The following is a 16,004-nucleotide window of genomic DNA, read 5'->3' as shown; positions in this document are numbered from 1 at the left end:
AATGAGCTGCCAGAAGAAATGGTGGAGGCTGGTACAATTGCAACATTTAAGAGGCATTTGGATGGGTATATGAATAGGAAGGGTTTGGAGGGATATGGGCCGGGTGCTGGCAGGTGGGACTAGATTGGATTGGGATATCTGGTCAGCATGGACGAGTTGGACTGAAAGGTCTATTTCCATGCTGTACATCTCTATGACTCTATGAAAAATTTAGCCTTCTGTAATCTCTATTGATCCTAACCATGGATACAATCATGGTTGCCTCACAACAATGATATGACACTTATAGAGTCATAGAAACATCTCATTTGGTAGTGACAAGTAAAATCGAGGACAGCAGAGTTTTGGGAGACAAAGGAAGAAATATACCGATAGTTTAAGAAGTAGAATAACCCTGGTAGATAATAGTTGTGGGAAGATTTTATCCCCTTTGTAATCTTCTTAAGAACATTTTACTTCTTTGGGTTGCACTTCAAACCCTTGCTCCTGATCTTTGTGTACCAGGTGTGGAGAAGGCTGAGCGGGGTGGGGACCTCATTTTGGACCTGTTCCTGGGCCTGGCCAAAGTAGCCATGGAGTAGGTTGTAATCGCTAATTACTTGCCTCTCTTCCGCATTTACATATTTTTTCCAATGTCCCTGTTGAGGGAGCACATGGTGTGTACCAGCAAACTTGGAGCCCTTAGAGAAAGGAGAACTTCATGGAGGCTGGTGCATTATCTTCTCCTCCAATGCCATTTAGATTTAGTTCCCTCCCTCATTTCCCCCAACCCCCTCTCTGTTTTCTTGGGACAGAGAAGCAAAGTGATTTTGTTCAGATTAGATTAGGTTCCCTACAGTGTGGAAACAGGCCCTTCAGCCCAACAAGTCCACACCGACCCTCCGAAGAGTAACACATCCAGACCCATTTCCCTCTGACTGATGCACCACTATGGGCAATTTAGCATGGCCAATTCACCTAACCTGCACATCTTTGGACTGTGGGAGGAAACAAGAGCACCCAGAGGAAACCCACGCAGACATGGGGAGGATGTACATACTCCACACAGACAATCGCCCAAGGTTGGAATCGAACCTGAGTCCCTGGCGCTGTAAGGCAGCAATGCTAACCACTGAGCCACCATGATCTTAGTGTGCAGATTTTATCAATGTCATAGCCAGGTTCCAGATAGTCCTTACAAATAAGGATTGATAGCCATACAGGCACAGACTAAGGAACATTGCCTAACTGTTTACAGAGTTATGTTTCGGCAGGACTTCATTTGAGCTTTCTTCCTAGGTCTTAGGTCTAGGTGATCTGATGATGGGTGTGCTCTCATTGTTAGCATAACAGTAATTAATCCTATACATAACGCAAACGTACAACTACATGTATTTTTAAAATGACAATTCTCTGATCCTCTGAGGGATCTGGAGTTTGGTTTCTGGCCTATCTAATTTTTTTTCTGAGATGCAGCAGCGGCTGAGGGGAGGTAATGACCTTGTGGTATCATCACTGGATTGTTTATCTAGAGACCCTGGTAATGTCCCGGAGACTGGGGCTCAAATCCTGCAATGGCAGATGGTGGAATTTGAATTGAATGGAAAAACAAATCTGGAATTAAGAATCTGATGATGACCCCGAATCCATTGTCAATTGTTGGAAGAATCATCTGGTTTGCTAATGCACTTTAGGGAAGGAAATGTATCTTGTCTGGCCTACATGTGACTCCAGACCCACAGCAATGTGGTTGACTCTTAAAGCTGCCCTCTGGATGATTAGGAATGGACAATGAATGCTGGCCTAGCCAGTGATACCCTGATCCCATGAAAGAATAAAAAAAGTAGCAGTGATGATATTTACAAGAAAGGGTGTGGTAAAAGGTGGGTGAATGTCACTATAAACTTGACAATTTTTGGGCAAAAGCTAGGTAAAGTGAATAGATAGGATCCTTGAATTTATGAAATGTATCTATTGCTAGATTGCATCAGGGCTATTTGATGAAAATAGTATTCTTTCTTACCATATCCAAAATATCCATAATTGAGGGTTATGTTTGAGTTGTCCTTGAAATGGTAAGTCAGCACACTATGGTTATGGTGAGAGAGATTTTTACAGGTCCTGGGAAGTTTGGTGCTGACATTCTGTTTCACATATGATCCCAACCAAAATTGTCATTGGTAAACATGGTTTAGATAGAATCTCGTTATTGGTAACCCCAGCAGTTTGAAGGAAAGAATTTTTGGCATCTGTACTCTTGAAAGTTCACTGGGCAAATGCAATACTTACTATTGCACTGACAATTTTTAACTATGTCCACCCCAGTCCAACACCGACACCTCCACATCATAATTACAAGCAGCAAAATTACAGTTTTCATTTTTGACCTATACTGGAGTTAGCTGTTCCTAATAATATGGCTCTTTGCATAAATTTTGACTAGTACAGAAAACACTTTACTGAGGACTTCAGATTGTTTATAAGTGAGTCAATTCCCAGGCATGAGTAATAAATGTTTCAATACAAACCAGCAATGAATTCAGAATTAACTCATTGGTCATAAAGCAGAGTCGAACAACCTGAGAATATGAAAGATGAAACATGAATAAAATTTTCCCATATTTCTTGTTGTGAGATGAGACAAACCAAGGATCAGATCCCTTGAGTGTAAACATTTCTACCTTTATTCTTCTTCTTCCTTTCCAAGTTACCACTGCATTACTGTACATGAACTGTGACAAGATCTCAATGAATTTGAGAATAGACTTTGATTCTGTTATATCTTGTATTAAGTACTCAGTATTGTCTTATACAGTCCATGCTGTGCTCTATACACTGTATTATGACATGTATTGCCGATATAATCATATGTTCTCTACATTAGAACATAGAACAGTACAGCATAGGAACAGACCTTCGGCCCATGATGTTGTGCTGAAAATGATGTCGAATTAAACTGATCCCTTCTGCCTGCCATTGATTCATTCTTTCCGTTCTTTGCATTTGCATGTGCTTATCTAAAAGCCTCTTAAATGTCCCTATCATATCTGCCTCCACCAGCACCCCTGGCAGTGCATTCTAGATGCCTACCACTTTGTGTAAAAAGCTTGACCCTCACATGTCCTTTGAACTTTCTCCCTCTCACCTTAAATGCATGCCCCCTAGGATTAGACATTTCAACTCTGGGAGAAAGATTCTGATTGTCAACTCTATTTATGTACCTCTTTATGTCTGCTCTCAGCCTCTGCCACGCCAGAGAAAGCAACCCAAGTGTTTCTAGCCTCTCCTTATCGCTCATACCCTCTAATTCAGGCAGCATCCTGGTAAACCTATTCTACACCCACTCCAAAGCTTCCACATTCTTGTTGTAATGTAGTGAACAGAGTTGATTGCAGTATTCTAAGTGTGGCCTAACTGAAGTCTTATAAAGTTGCAACATCCTGACATTTGTACTCAATACCCCAACCAAGCCATATGCTTTTTTTACCCATCCCATCTTCTTGTGAGGCCACTTTCAGGGAGCTCTGGACTTAATCCCTCTTTACATCAATGCTATTCACGGTCCTGCCTTTAACTATATACTTCTCCTTAACATTTGACCTCCCAAACTGACGCATCTTGCATGCACCCAAATTAAACTCTGTCTGCCAGTTCCCTGCCCAAATCTGCAATTGGTCTATATTGCACTGTATCACTTGACAACTTCTATACTATCTAAATCTCTGTGTTGTCTGCAAACTTACTAACCCATCCATCCACATTTTCAGCCATGTCATTTATATCTATCACAAACAGCAGAGGTCCCAGTATGGATCCCTGCAGAACACACTAGTCATGGTCCTCCAAACAAAAAAATCATTCTTCCATCTCCTATAGGCAAGCCAATTCTGAATCTGTGCAGCAAAGTCACCATAGATCCCATACATCCTAATCTTGGGGCAGCACGGTGGCTCAGTGGTTAGCACTGCTGCCTCACAATGCCAGGGTCCCAGGGTCAATTCCAGCCTCAGGTGACTTTCCACAAAGTTTGCATATTCTCCTTGTGTCTGTGTGGGTTTTCTCTGAGTGCTCCAGTTTCCTCCTACAGTTCAAAGATGTGCAGGTCAGGTGAATTGGCCGTGCTAAATTGCCCATAATGTTAGGCACATTAGTCAGAGGGAAATGGGTCTGGATGTGTTAATCTTCAGAGGGTTAGTGTGGACTGGTTGGACCAAAGGGCCTGTTTCCACACTGTAGGGAATCTAATCTTCTGGATGAGCCAACCATGAGGACCTTTTTGAAAGCCTTACTAAAATCCATCCATTGTACAATACCTCTTTATTCTTCCTTGTCCCTACATTTTATACACATGCTTTAGTGATGATCTGGTTTCTGATACTGCGTTAAGTAATCTGATTAGCTTCAGTGCCTAAATTCTTAGGCCAAAATGCTCAGAGAGCTTATGGAGGCATGATGGGCCAAATGGCCTCCTGCTGCATCATAACAATTCTGTGATTCTGTGAGGAAGGGCAAGATTTGAAAGCTGGACATCATTCCTCATTCTGAAAATATTATTTAAGAAGGGAGAAAGAGAAACCAGGTAACTACTGTAGGGATTCTGGTTTGCAATCAGTCATTTGGTGACTTTTAGATGTTTTGAATCATTCCCAGATCCCTAGTTCTGACACTAGGCTTATTTAGGGAATGTGAAATGAAGAAAGCAGTAGACAGGTGTTTCAGGGCAAAATAATCTGTGTGTTTATTTAAATACAAAAAGGTCAGTATAATACAAGAAATAAAGGCAAATGCAATAACACAGTTATACAGAGGACAATAATTAAATACACTCTAAAACTAAACAGGTTAAAACACTATTAGAAGCTAAACAGCAGTTCTAATCACAGACACATAAATCAGTCTTCCTAACCTTGGGGTCCTTGCACTGTCACCACCCACCTTCCCCTCCCTGCTCGGTAGGTTGCAGACTTTGGGATCTCACGTGTTTAGGCTCACCACATGGGGAAACACAATTTTGAAGTACAGCTGACTGTTCCCACTTGCTGTACCTGGTGCCCCGATGAAGACTTCAGACTGTGTAGGCCTTCAGTCTGGGTTGAGTCCACTGAAGCAGTAGGAAGCGATTTGGATTTATCAGGTGAGTATTTGGTTTTCCTTACTTTCTGATGGTTTATTTTGAGAGCCGGTTCTCACCTCAGGATGTATCTGAGGGCCTTGTGGTGTTGGACGGTGCGGCAGTTTTTGGGGGTTTTTGGGTGTCCGGTCTGCTGGTCGTGGTCAGTTGCTGTTTGTTCTCCTGGCTCAGAACAGGCCTATGTCCATAGGTTTTGGAATTGCTATTGGCATCCCCTTTCTGGAGATAGCTCTTGGAAAAAGCTGCTGTAATTAGCTATTGGAAATTTTCTTCTGAGGATCGCTGTCAGGAATACCTCCTGTGGAACAGTTCTCGGGAAGCTAGCTGCTTGGGATTCCTCTTCTGGAGATGCTGTGGGTTAGCTCCCAGGGCAATAGCTCTCTTGGGTGAACATAGAACATTACAGTGCAATACAGGCCCTTCGGCCCTCGATGTTGCTCTGACCAGCCATACCAATCTGAAGCCCATCTAACCTACACTATTCCACGTACGTCCATATGCTTGTCCAATGACGACTTAAATGCACTTAAAGTTGGCAAATCTACTACCATTGCAAGCAAAGCATTCCATACCCTTACTACTCTCTGAGTAAAGAAACTACCTCTGACATCTGTCCTTTATCTATCAGCCCTCAATTTAAAGCTACGCCCCCTCCTACAGCATACTTGGAAAAAGGCTCTCCCTGTCCACCCTATCTAACCGTCTGATTATCTTATATGCACAAAGCCATGTTGACTATCCTTAATCAGTCCTTGCCTTTCCAAATACATGTACATCCTGTCCCTCAGGATTCACTCCAATAACTTGCCCACTACCGAGGTCAGGCTCACTGGTCTATAGCTCCCTGGCTTGTCTCTACCGCCCTTCTTAAACAGTGGCACCACGTTTGCCAAACTCCAGTTGTCCGCATTAAACTCCATTTGCCACCTCTCAGCCCAGCTCTGCAGCTTATCTATGTCTCTCTGTAACCTACAACATCCTTCGTCACTATCCACAACTCCACCGACCTTAGTGTCATCTGCAAATTTACTAACCCACCCTTCTACACCCTCATCCAGGTCGTTTATAAAAATGACGAACAGCAGTGGACCCAACACCGACCCTTGCGGTACACCACTGGTAACTGGACTCCAGGATGAACATTTCCCATTAACCACCACCCTCTGTCTTCTTTCAGCAAGCCAATTACTGATCCAAACTGCTAAATCTCCCACAATCCCATTCCTCCGCATTTTATACAATAGCTTACTGTGGGGAACTTTATTGAACGCCTTGCTGAAATCCATATACACCACATCAACCGGTTTACTCTCAGCTACCTGTTTGGTCACCTTCTCAAAGAACTCAATAAAGTTTGTGAGGCACGACCTACCCTTCACAAAACCGTGAGATCGGGACCTGCAATTTTACTAATTGTGGGCGTCTTCATGCCAAATCTGCACTTACCTTTGTGTTACTGGTGTTCCCTTTGAGGTCAGTCGGCTTCCTGACAGTTAAGACTATGTGTGAATGGATTTTGATTGACGTTGAATGCCCAGTATCTCTGTGTGTGAATATTGATTTAAATTGAATGTCTGGTATCTGTAGAGGTCCCATTCTACGTTGGGTGGTTGATTGTTCTTTCAGAGTCGAGATGTGGCTTGGATTTTGTGGCTGAATGATGGTTCCAGACAGCTATCTCTGTGTCTCTGTATTTTCCCAGACCATAAACCAGCTGCCTTTCTACTTATAAAAGTTTTTTTTGCAAAAGGTCCAGGGTTTGGTCCAGTATTTTAGATGATAAGGATTTTGCTCAATCCTACACTACTGCCCTGTAAATCTGTTCTCGGCTGTGAGAAAGTTACTAGAATCTGGCATTAGGGACAGAATGATTAAACCGATTGATAAGAGTCAGATGAACAAACAGAGTTGGCATGACTATATGAACAGTGGGTCATGATGAACTAATTTAGTGGAACTTTTGAGGAGGTAACTAGAATGATGGATAAGGGAATGCCCAGGTTATCTACATGGACTTCCAGAAAATAATTGATAAAGCTCCAGTGAAGAAATTTATTCGTAAAAATGACATAGAGTGGAAATGGGCATTAGTTGGAAATCAGGCCAGAGTAAGGATAAATGGAAGGTTTTCTGAATGATGGAGTGCAGTCCATGTGATGTTCCCCACGTATCTTAGCAGGGATCTCAGCTATCATCATTTATCTAGATGCTGCGGTTGAAAGAATTAATAGCCAAGTTTGCAGATTGTACTAAGTTCTGATGTGGAGTGGCAGGTACTGGACTGGGGTGGACAAAGTTAAAAATCACACAACGCCAGGTTATAGTCCAAATAAACCTGTTGGACTACAACCTGATGTTGTGTGATTTTTAACTTTGTACTAAGTTAGAGTTACAGAAAATTTCACAGGTTGGAGCAGAAAGTTACAAAGGAACATAAACAGATTAATTGATTGGCAAAACTGTGTCAAGTGCAGTTCAATGTGGAGGAGTGTGAGGTCATTCACTTTGGATCCAAGAAAGACAAATCAGTGTATTTTCTTACTGGTGAGAATCTAGGAACTGTGAAGGACCAAAGAGATTAGGTTACAGTCAGGATTGTACTTGCTTGATTTTAAAACAATCATCTTATTGTTGAAAATAATGAACCAAGACCTTGGACTGCACACAGCAAACAGCAAACAGCAAACACACTTGGAAACATAGCTTTGCCAGGTCATGGTGATCTTGCTTCCACTAAGTCTGTAATTGCACTTTTGCTATCAACTTGTTTCAGTGTTGTCTACAGGATCATTTTCAATATTGTGAAAGCCTTAGTGCAGTATTGAGCCATTCAAACTGGCAGATTCCTGGGTTTGATCCATGGTTTTGCTGAGTTAGTGGTTGTTAGTGAGGGTAGGGCAAATTGATCCTTGTGTCTGAGGTTAAAGAATGGAAGCATCAGTTAGGTTCTCTACTGCCAAGTATCTTCTTCCAGAAAGTGGACCTGTAAGGATGACACTGATGCAGTTTAGCCAAGATGCTCCCTATTGCTGACATTAGCCTGGTGGCGTGCTCTCTTAGGATATGATGTAGGATATACAGCACAGAAAGATCCCTTTTGCCTAAACCATCCATGTGACTTTATATTCCCACTATAAAATCCTTTAGACAGGGCTTTATGTACTCTAGCTGCCTCCCATCCCTTCTCATCTAATTCAATCGTCAGAACTCTATCCCTTTCTCCCTCATGTACATACCTAGCTTGCCCTGTAAATTCATCTACAATCCAAAGATGTGCAGGTTAAGTGAATTAGCCATGCTAAATTGCCCATAGACTTCAGGCATGTGTGGGTTAGTTGTGTTAGTCAGGGGTAAATGTAGAGTGGTAGAGGAATGGGTTTGGGTGGATTAATCTCTGACGGGTTGATGTGGACTTGTTGGGCCAAATGGCCTGTTTCCACATTGTAAGGATTCTAGTCTAGGAAATATTTGCTTCAACTATTCCCTGTGCTGGTGAGTTTCCACTTTCTCACTACTTTTTGAATAAAGAAATTTCTTCCTTAATTCCCTATTTAATTTCTTGGTGTTATCTTATATTGTCTTTGACACTCTTTGCCACAGAGAGCTGTGGGCAGGGTACTGGTGTATATTTAAGGCTGAGATAGGAAGATTTTTGATCAGTCGGGGAATCAAGAATTACAGGGACAACACAGGAAAGTGGATGTAAGGAATGTTGGATCAGCCATGATCTTATCAAGTAGCAGCGTAAGTTCGGGGGCCTCCTCCCTATTTCTTATTTATGGCCTTTAGTGGCCAAGATATTCTTCTCCATAGGAGAAAACACTTTCAATGTAGGCAGCCTCTTAAAACCTTTCAGGGCTCTCTTGTGAACAATGGTGGTATCATTCAAGTCCTACTTACTCCAGGGGTATGGATTAACAGCTCTGGACAGATTGATTGGAAAAATATCTTAGGTAGCCCCCAGTGGCTCGATGGTTAGAACTGTTGCCTCACAGCACCAGGGATCCGGATTTGATTCAGCCCTCAGGAATATATGGAGTTTGCACATTCTCCCTATGATTGTCTGGGTCTGCTTTGGTTTCCTCTCACAGTCACAAAGATGTGCAGGTTAGGTGGATTGGCCATGCTAAATTGCCCCATAGCGGCCAGGGATGTGCAGGCTAGGTGGATTGGCCATGCTAAATTGCCCCATAGCGGCTGGGGATGTGCAGGTTAGGTGGATTGGCCATGCTAAATTGCCCCATAGCAGCCAGGGATGTGCAGATTAGGTCGATTGGCCATGCTAAATTGCCCCATATCGGCCAGGGATGTGCAGGCTAGGTGGATTGGCCATGCTAAATTGCCCCATAGCGGCTGGGGATGTGCAGGTTAGGTGGATTGGCCATGCTAAATTGCCCCATAGTGGCCAGGGATGTGCAGGTTAGGTGGATTGGCCATGCTAAATTGCCCCATAGCGGCCAGGGATGTGCAGGCTAGGTGGGTTAGCCATGGGAAATGCAGCATTACAGAGATGGGGTGGGTCTGGGTGGGATGCTCTTTGAAAGGTCGGTATGGACTTGACAGGCTGAATGACCGGTTTCCACAATGTTGGGATTCTATGAAAACCTTTTGTAATTTATTAGGTCACCCATTCACCTCCATTTTTCAGGAAGAAACAGACCTAGCCTTCACATCTTTTGTGGGTATGTATACCCCATTTTTCTTATATCATCCTGGAGAATTGCTGTATATTTTGTTATAATTATGGTCACCCAAGGTGCACAAGTTCTTTCAATGTGGGTGAACCAACGTTCAGTTCAAATGTAGTGTAAATTTCGTAACTTTCAAGATGAATCCTCTAGAAATCAAGCAAATATTTGCTTGCTTTCTTTATGACCTCATAACCGATGGTACAACTTTCAGTGTTAGCTTTGTGACAGTCTTAGCTTAATACCTGGGTGAGTTGACAAGGCCTGTGGTCTGCTTCTGAGCAAAGTGAGCATGTAAGGATGGATGGGCAATCAGAGAAAGAAAATTATTTTTAAGAAGTTCAAAAGTAGAGGACATAGGTTTAAGGTGAGTGGGGAAAGATTTAAAAGGGACCAGAGGGGCAACTTTTTCACACAGTGAATAGTGCATATATGGAACGAGCTGCCAGAGGAAGTGGTAGAGCTGGGGACAATTGCAACATTTAAAAGACATTTGGACAGGTACATGAATAGGAAAAAGATAAAAATCAGACAACACCAGGTTATAGTCAAACAGGTTTATTTGGAAGCACTCGCTTTCGGAGCGCTGCTCCTGTTAGACATAATCTGATGTTGTGTGATTTTTAACTTTATACACCCCAGTCCAATACCGACTCTTCTGAATTATGAATAGGAAAGGCTTAGAAGGATATGGGACAAATGCAGGGCAATGGGACTAATTCAGTGTAGGAAACCTGGTCAGTATGGATGAGTTGGGCTGAAGGGCCTGTTTTTGTGCTGTTAAACTATGATTCTATGACTTGTTCACATTGGTTTTCTGTTGATATTGGTTTCTTTGTACTTACCAATAAATAGAGGTGAATTCTGTAACTTTCTGTGAATAAAATAAACTGACCAGCTAACCTAATGTAGTGTCATGAATACTATAATGAGGAGCATCAAGATATTGACAGGAACTCTTCCAAGTGCAGGATTTAGAATCAATGGCATTCTTACAGAACAGAGTCAGTGCTGGTCATATAGGAAGATGCAGAAACTGATTTTCTCACACTAAGGTCCGATTTGCCAAACAAGCACATAGAGTCATCGAGTCACGGAGCTGTATAGCACGGAAGCAAACCCTTCACTCCAATTTGTCCATGCTGACCAGATATCTGAAATTAATCTAGTACATTTGCCAGCATTTTGTCTATATCCATCTAAACCCTTCCTATTCATGTATCCATCCAAATGTCTTTTAAATTTTGTTAATGTACCTGCCTCCATCACTTCCTCTGGCAGCTCACTCCATACACGCATCATCCTCTGTGTGAAAAGGTTGCCCCTTAGGTTCCTTTTAAATCTTTCCCCTCCCACTTTAAGCCCATGCCCTCTAGTTTTGGACTGCCCCACCCTGGGGAAAATACCTTGGATATTCACTCTATCTATGCCCCTCATGTTTTTATAAACCTCTATAAGGTCACACCTCAGCCTCTGATGCTCCAAGGAAAATAGCCCCAGCCTATTCAGCCTCACGCTATAGCTCAAGCCCAGCATCTGTGGCAATATCCTTGTAAATCTTTTCTGAACCCTTTCAAGTTTCACAACACCCTTCCTAAAACAGGGTGACCAGAATTGAATGCAGTATTCCAATGTTTTGTGGTGTTAATTGATAGAGGAATGCTGACCAGAAACTGCTCTCTGTCTTCTTCAGATAGTGCCACAGCGTCTTTCAGGTGGACAATTCCTCGGTTTAATGTCTCAACTAAAAGTTACATTTTATTCCTCAATGCCAAGTTGAAAATAATGGTCTCAAGTGTGCAGTGGAGCCTGGACCCAGAATCTTCTGTCGAAAAGGCAAGCTTTGGCACAATTTTAAATGCGCAATAGGTAAGGTTTGAATGAGTTAAAATGAGGTTAAAATGGGTTAAAAACCGAGCCAGAATGGTATTGTGCACATTCATCTCTGTCAGTCATGGTATCCACTTTCTCATTTTTTTCTAAGTTATTTTTAGGTTGAGGGGTGAAGTAATAAGAAAATAAATCCATGGGGGTGAGTAGACTACTGGGATGGGTGGATTGGGATGAAGGTACACACAGTTTCAGGAAGGGAAATGCATTGTAGGACTGCAACAGTGCGAAAGAAAGGATGGATAAAGAGGGGTTCCTGCAGAGGGAGAGTGTTGGAAATGGATGAAAGGACTAATCAGGCAGGGGGGAGATTCCGAGTCACAGGGTAGACCAGGAGGCAACAGAAAGTGAGTTCATGTCATGCCGAGTTTGATATTCAGAGAGGTGGAGATGGAAGGGCATGGTGCTAAGGCCTTTGCTGAGACAGGAGCACTGTGGAGTAGGGAGGAGACTCAGAAAGTAAAGTGAATGCACAGTAAGAGCTGAGACCTGGAAAAAGAGGGGGGGGGGGGTTTGGAGAGAAGTGAAAATCAGAAGGATTTGGAGAGATGTTTGTCCCCTCGAGCTGGTGAAACTTGCAATTCTTCACTTGAAAGGAAGGATTTTGTTAAAATACAAAATGATGATAAAATGAGAGAGTGGGGGGCTTAGTGGTATAGTGGTATTGTCCTTACCTCTGGTTCAGAAGGTCAGAGTTCATGCCCTTCCTGCCCCAGAGGTATGTCACAGTATTTCTGAACAGGTTTAATAAAAATAATTCAAATCAACCAGGAGACTGGGATAATATTGAGATAAGAGAAAGTGAGGACTTCAAATGCTGGAGATCAGAGTCAAGAGTGTGGAGCTGGAAAAGCTCAGCAGGACAGGCAGCATCCGAGGAGCAGGAGGATTGACGTTTTGTGGGCTGAGAGATAAATGGGAGGAGTTGGAGGAAGGTAGCTGAGGATGCGATAGGTGGACAGAAGTGGGGATGATGGTGATAGGTCGGAGAGGAGGGTGGAGTGAATAGGTGGGAAGGAAAATGGAAGGTAGGATATGAGGGCGGTGCTGAGTTGGAAGGTTGGATCTGGGATAAGGTAGGGGAGGGGAAATGAGGAAACTGGTGAAATCCACATTGATGCCATGGGGTTGGAGGATCATAAGGTGGAAGATGAGGCGTTCCTCCTCCAGGCATTGGGTGGTTAGGGAGTGGCGATGGAGGAAGCCCAGGGCCTGCATGCACTTGGAGGAGTGGGAGAGGGAGTTGAAGTGTTCGGCCTGGGACAGAGAGGTTGGTTGGTGCGGGTGTCCCGGAGATGTTCTCTAAAGCACTCTGCGATTAGGCATCCTGTCTCCCCAAGGTAGAGGAGACTGCATTGGGAGCAATAGGTACAGTAATTGACATGTGAAAGTACAAGTAAAACTCTGATGGACGTGGAAGGCTTCTTTGGGGCCTTGGATGGAGGTGAGGGGGGCAGGTGTGGGCACAGGTTTTGCAATTCTTGTGGTGGCAGGGGAAGGTGCCAGGAGGGAAGGGCAGCTTGGTGGAAGGGTATGGACCTGATGAGAGTTGCAGAGGGAATGTTTTTTACAGAAAGCAGATAGGGGAGGTGAGGGAAATATATCTCTGGTGCTGGAGTCCATTTGTAGGTGGCAAAACTGGTGGAGGATAATGCATATGGAAGTTGGTGGGGTGGAATGCGAGGATCTGGGGGGTTGTGTCCTTGTTGCGGTTGGAGGGATAGGGTTCAAGAGTGGAGGTGTGGGAAGTGGTTGAGATGTGCCAGAGGGCATCATCAACCACGTGGGAGTAGATGTTGCGGCCTTTGAAGAAGGAGGCCAGTGGATATGTTCTGTGGTGGAACTGGTCCTCCTGGGCGGAGGTGGAGAAATTAGGAATAAGGGATACCATTTTTACAGGATGTAGGGTGGGAGGAGGTGTAATCCAGGTAGCTGTGGGAGTCGGGTTTGTGGAAATGTCTGTGTTGAATCGGTCACTGTTGGTGGAGATGGAGAGGTCCAGGACGGAGAGGGAGGTGTCTGAGATGGTCCAGGTGAACTGAAGGTAGGGTGGAATGTGTTGGTCAAGTTGATGAACTGTTCAACCTCCTCGTGGGAGCACAAGTTGGCGCCAATACAGTCATCAATGTCGCGGAGGAAAAGGTGGGGAATGGTGCCAGTGTAACTGCGGAAGATGGATTGTTCCATTTAACCAACAAAAAGGCAGGCATAGCTGGGGCCTATGTGGGTGTCCATGGCTACGCCTTGAAATTGGTGAAATCAGTGGATCTCATCCACTTTCTGCACCTCCATCCTTGAACCCCACCCCTCTAACTGCAACCCCTCAGTCCTCACATTCCATACTACCAACCTCGGTATGCATCATCCTCCACCAGTTCCACCACCCACACCAACCAACCCCACTGTCCTGTGGCCGAAAACTTCAACTCCCCCTCCCACTCCACCAAGGATATGCATCGCCACACCCTAACCATCTAAAGCCTGGAGAAAGAACGCGTCACCTTCTGCCTCAGGACCCTCCAACCCCACAGTATCAATGTGGATTTTGCCAGTTTCCTCATTTCCCCTCCCCATCTTATCCAGATCCAACTTTCCAACTCAACACTGCCCCACTCCTCTCTCATTTATCTCTCCACCCCCTTGGCTCATAAACCTCATTCCTGAGGAAAGACTCTTGCCCGAAACGTCGATTCTCCTGCTTCTCGGATGCTGCTTGACCTGCTGTGCTTTTCCAGCACCACTCTCTTGACTCTAACTTTGAGATAAGATGAGTCTGTTCAATGGAGAGTGTACATTTGGTACGGCATGTCATGTCACTGAAAGATCTGGATAAAAGGTCACTGATCTGAAACATTAACACTGCTCTTTATTGTGGCTGCCTGATCTCTCGAGTCTCTCCAGGTGCTTTTTTTGTCGCTATTGGCAATGATCAGTTGGAGGAAGTTGAGTTGATTGAAGAATTGCTCAGACATAACAAATTAGGTGTTTTTTTTAATCTTCACACAAACAATATGTCTCAACCACAAACACGAACAGCACTCTTCGTTCCTTAATGCATTGTTTCCCTTTCCTCACACCATGAATCTTACAGCCTATTGATTGTGACTGATCACTAGTGCTTAATTAGAGATAGCTTTAAGCCGCATGGGAACATGTGTTGATGAATTCCAAGCTCTTATAATGCAGGACAGTTACAGAGAGACGGAGAGGTTTATCACATCAATTTACACAAGGGGGGAGGTCAGTGTGAACCTGCAGTGCAACATAGAAACTACAAAGGAGCCGATGCTCAGGAGACACCTTACATTTTTAGTTGGGTCGTAAAGATAGTAATGGCAGTATCACTCACTGACGGACAGACTTGCAACTGGCTGGAACTCCCCCACCTCTCATTTCTGACAGACATCGCAGCAACTGACACTGAACTCACGGAGTGTGAAGTTGTAAGTTTCTTGTGCACAGAAATAGTCCTCAGAAACTGACTGCAACATCTGCTTTGCTGTTGATTGACATGAATGAATTGCCACATAAAGTGATTGTCCAAGAGTGAGTGCCTGTGACCCGACCAGCTATTGTCATGGAGGGGTGCAGAGAAAAGCTCTGACACTTTGCCACCAGAAGGAAAACTTGCAGCATGGATGCCCTGTATTCTCTGTGGCGTTCGGACAGGTTTCCTTAAATGGGAAGTGAAGGGGATCAGTTCCATGACAGCTCAGTGAGCACAAACCACACACCAGCTGGCGTTAAGCTGTGTGAAACGAGAAGATTTTGAGTTTATGACTGGGCTGTGCTGTTGTCTGATCTCAGCTGGCCAAGTATTTGGGCCATTCGATCGGTTTTTCATGTCCCCGGGTCAGGGATAGCCTGACAGAAAATTAGCCAAACTCAATTAGACAGCAGCTCGAGGCTATCGGCTGCAGAGAACAGTGGAAACCGAGGTCAAAGAAATCACGAAGGTATAGGGGGATCCAGTTCCAACTTTGCCCAAGGGAAGTGTATGAGCAGAGTATTGGCCAAACTTTCTGGCATCTTGACTTCTAGCCATTGCCTGAAGATGTGCACTTTACATCTCCCCAGCATGGCAACAGCGAAGGGTGCTGGCGTGACTCTATTGGTCACTTGGAACCCAGCTCCTGACCCCAAAGGTCACAAAATATTTGGAAAGGGGGATAAAAACACACACACGGAAGCCTCCCCCTCAGCGAAGACTTGCAGCAAGACCCATGGTGGGAAACCAATCCAAGAAGACCCATCTTAACCCGTGAGACCTACCTTCATCAAACAGAGCGATTTTTACATCAGAGAAGATCATTGCA

This window comes from Chiloscyllium plagiosum, chromosome 25 (genome assembly GCF_004010195.1).
Source record: "Chiloscyllium plagiosum isolate BGI_BamShark_2017 chromosome 25, ASM401019v2, whole genome shotgun sequence".
NCBI classification, from domain to species: domain Eukaryota; kingdom Metazoa; phylum Chordata; class Chondrichthyes; order Orectolobiformes; family Hemiscylliidae; genus Chiloscyllium; species Chiloscyllium plagiosum.
The sequence above is the reverse complement of the archived record's forward strand: the minus strand, read 5'-3'. Positions refer to the sequence as shown.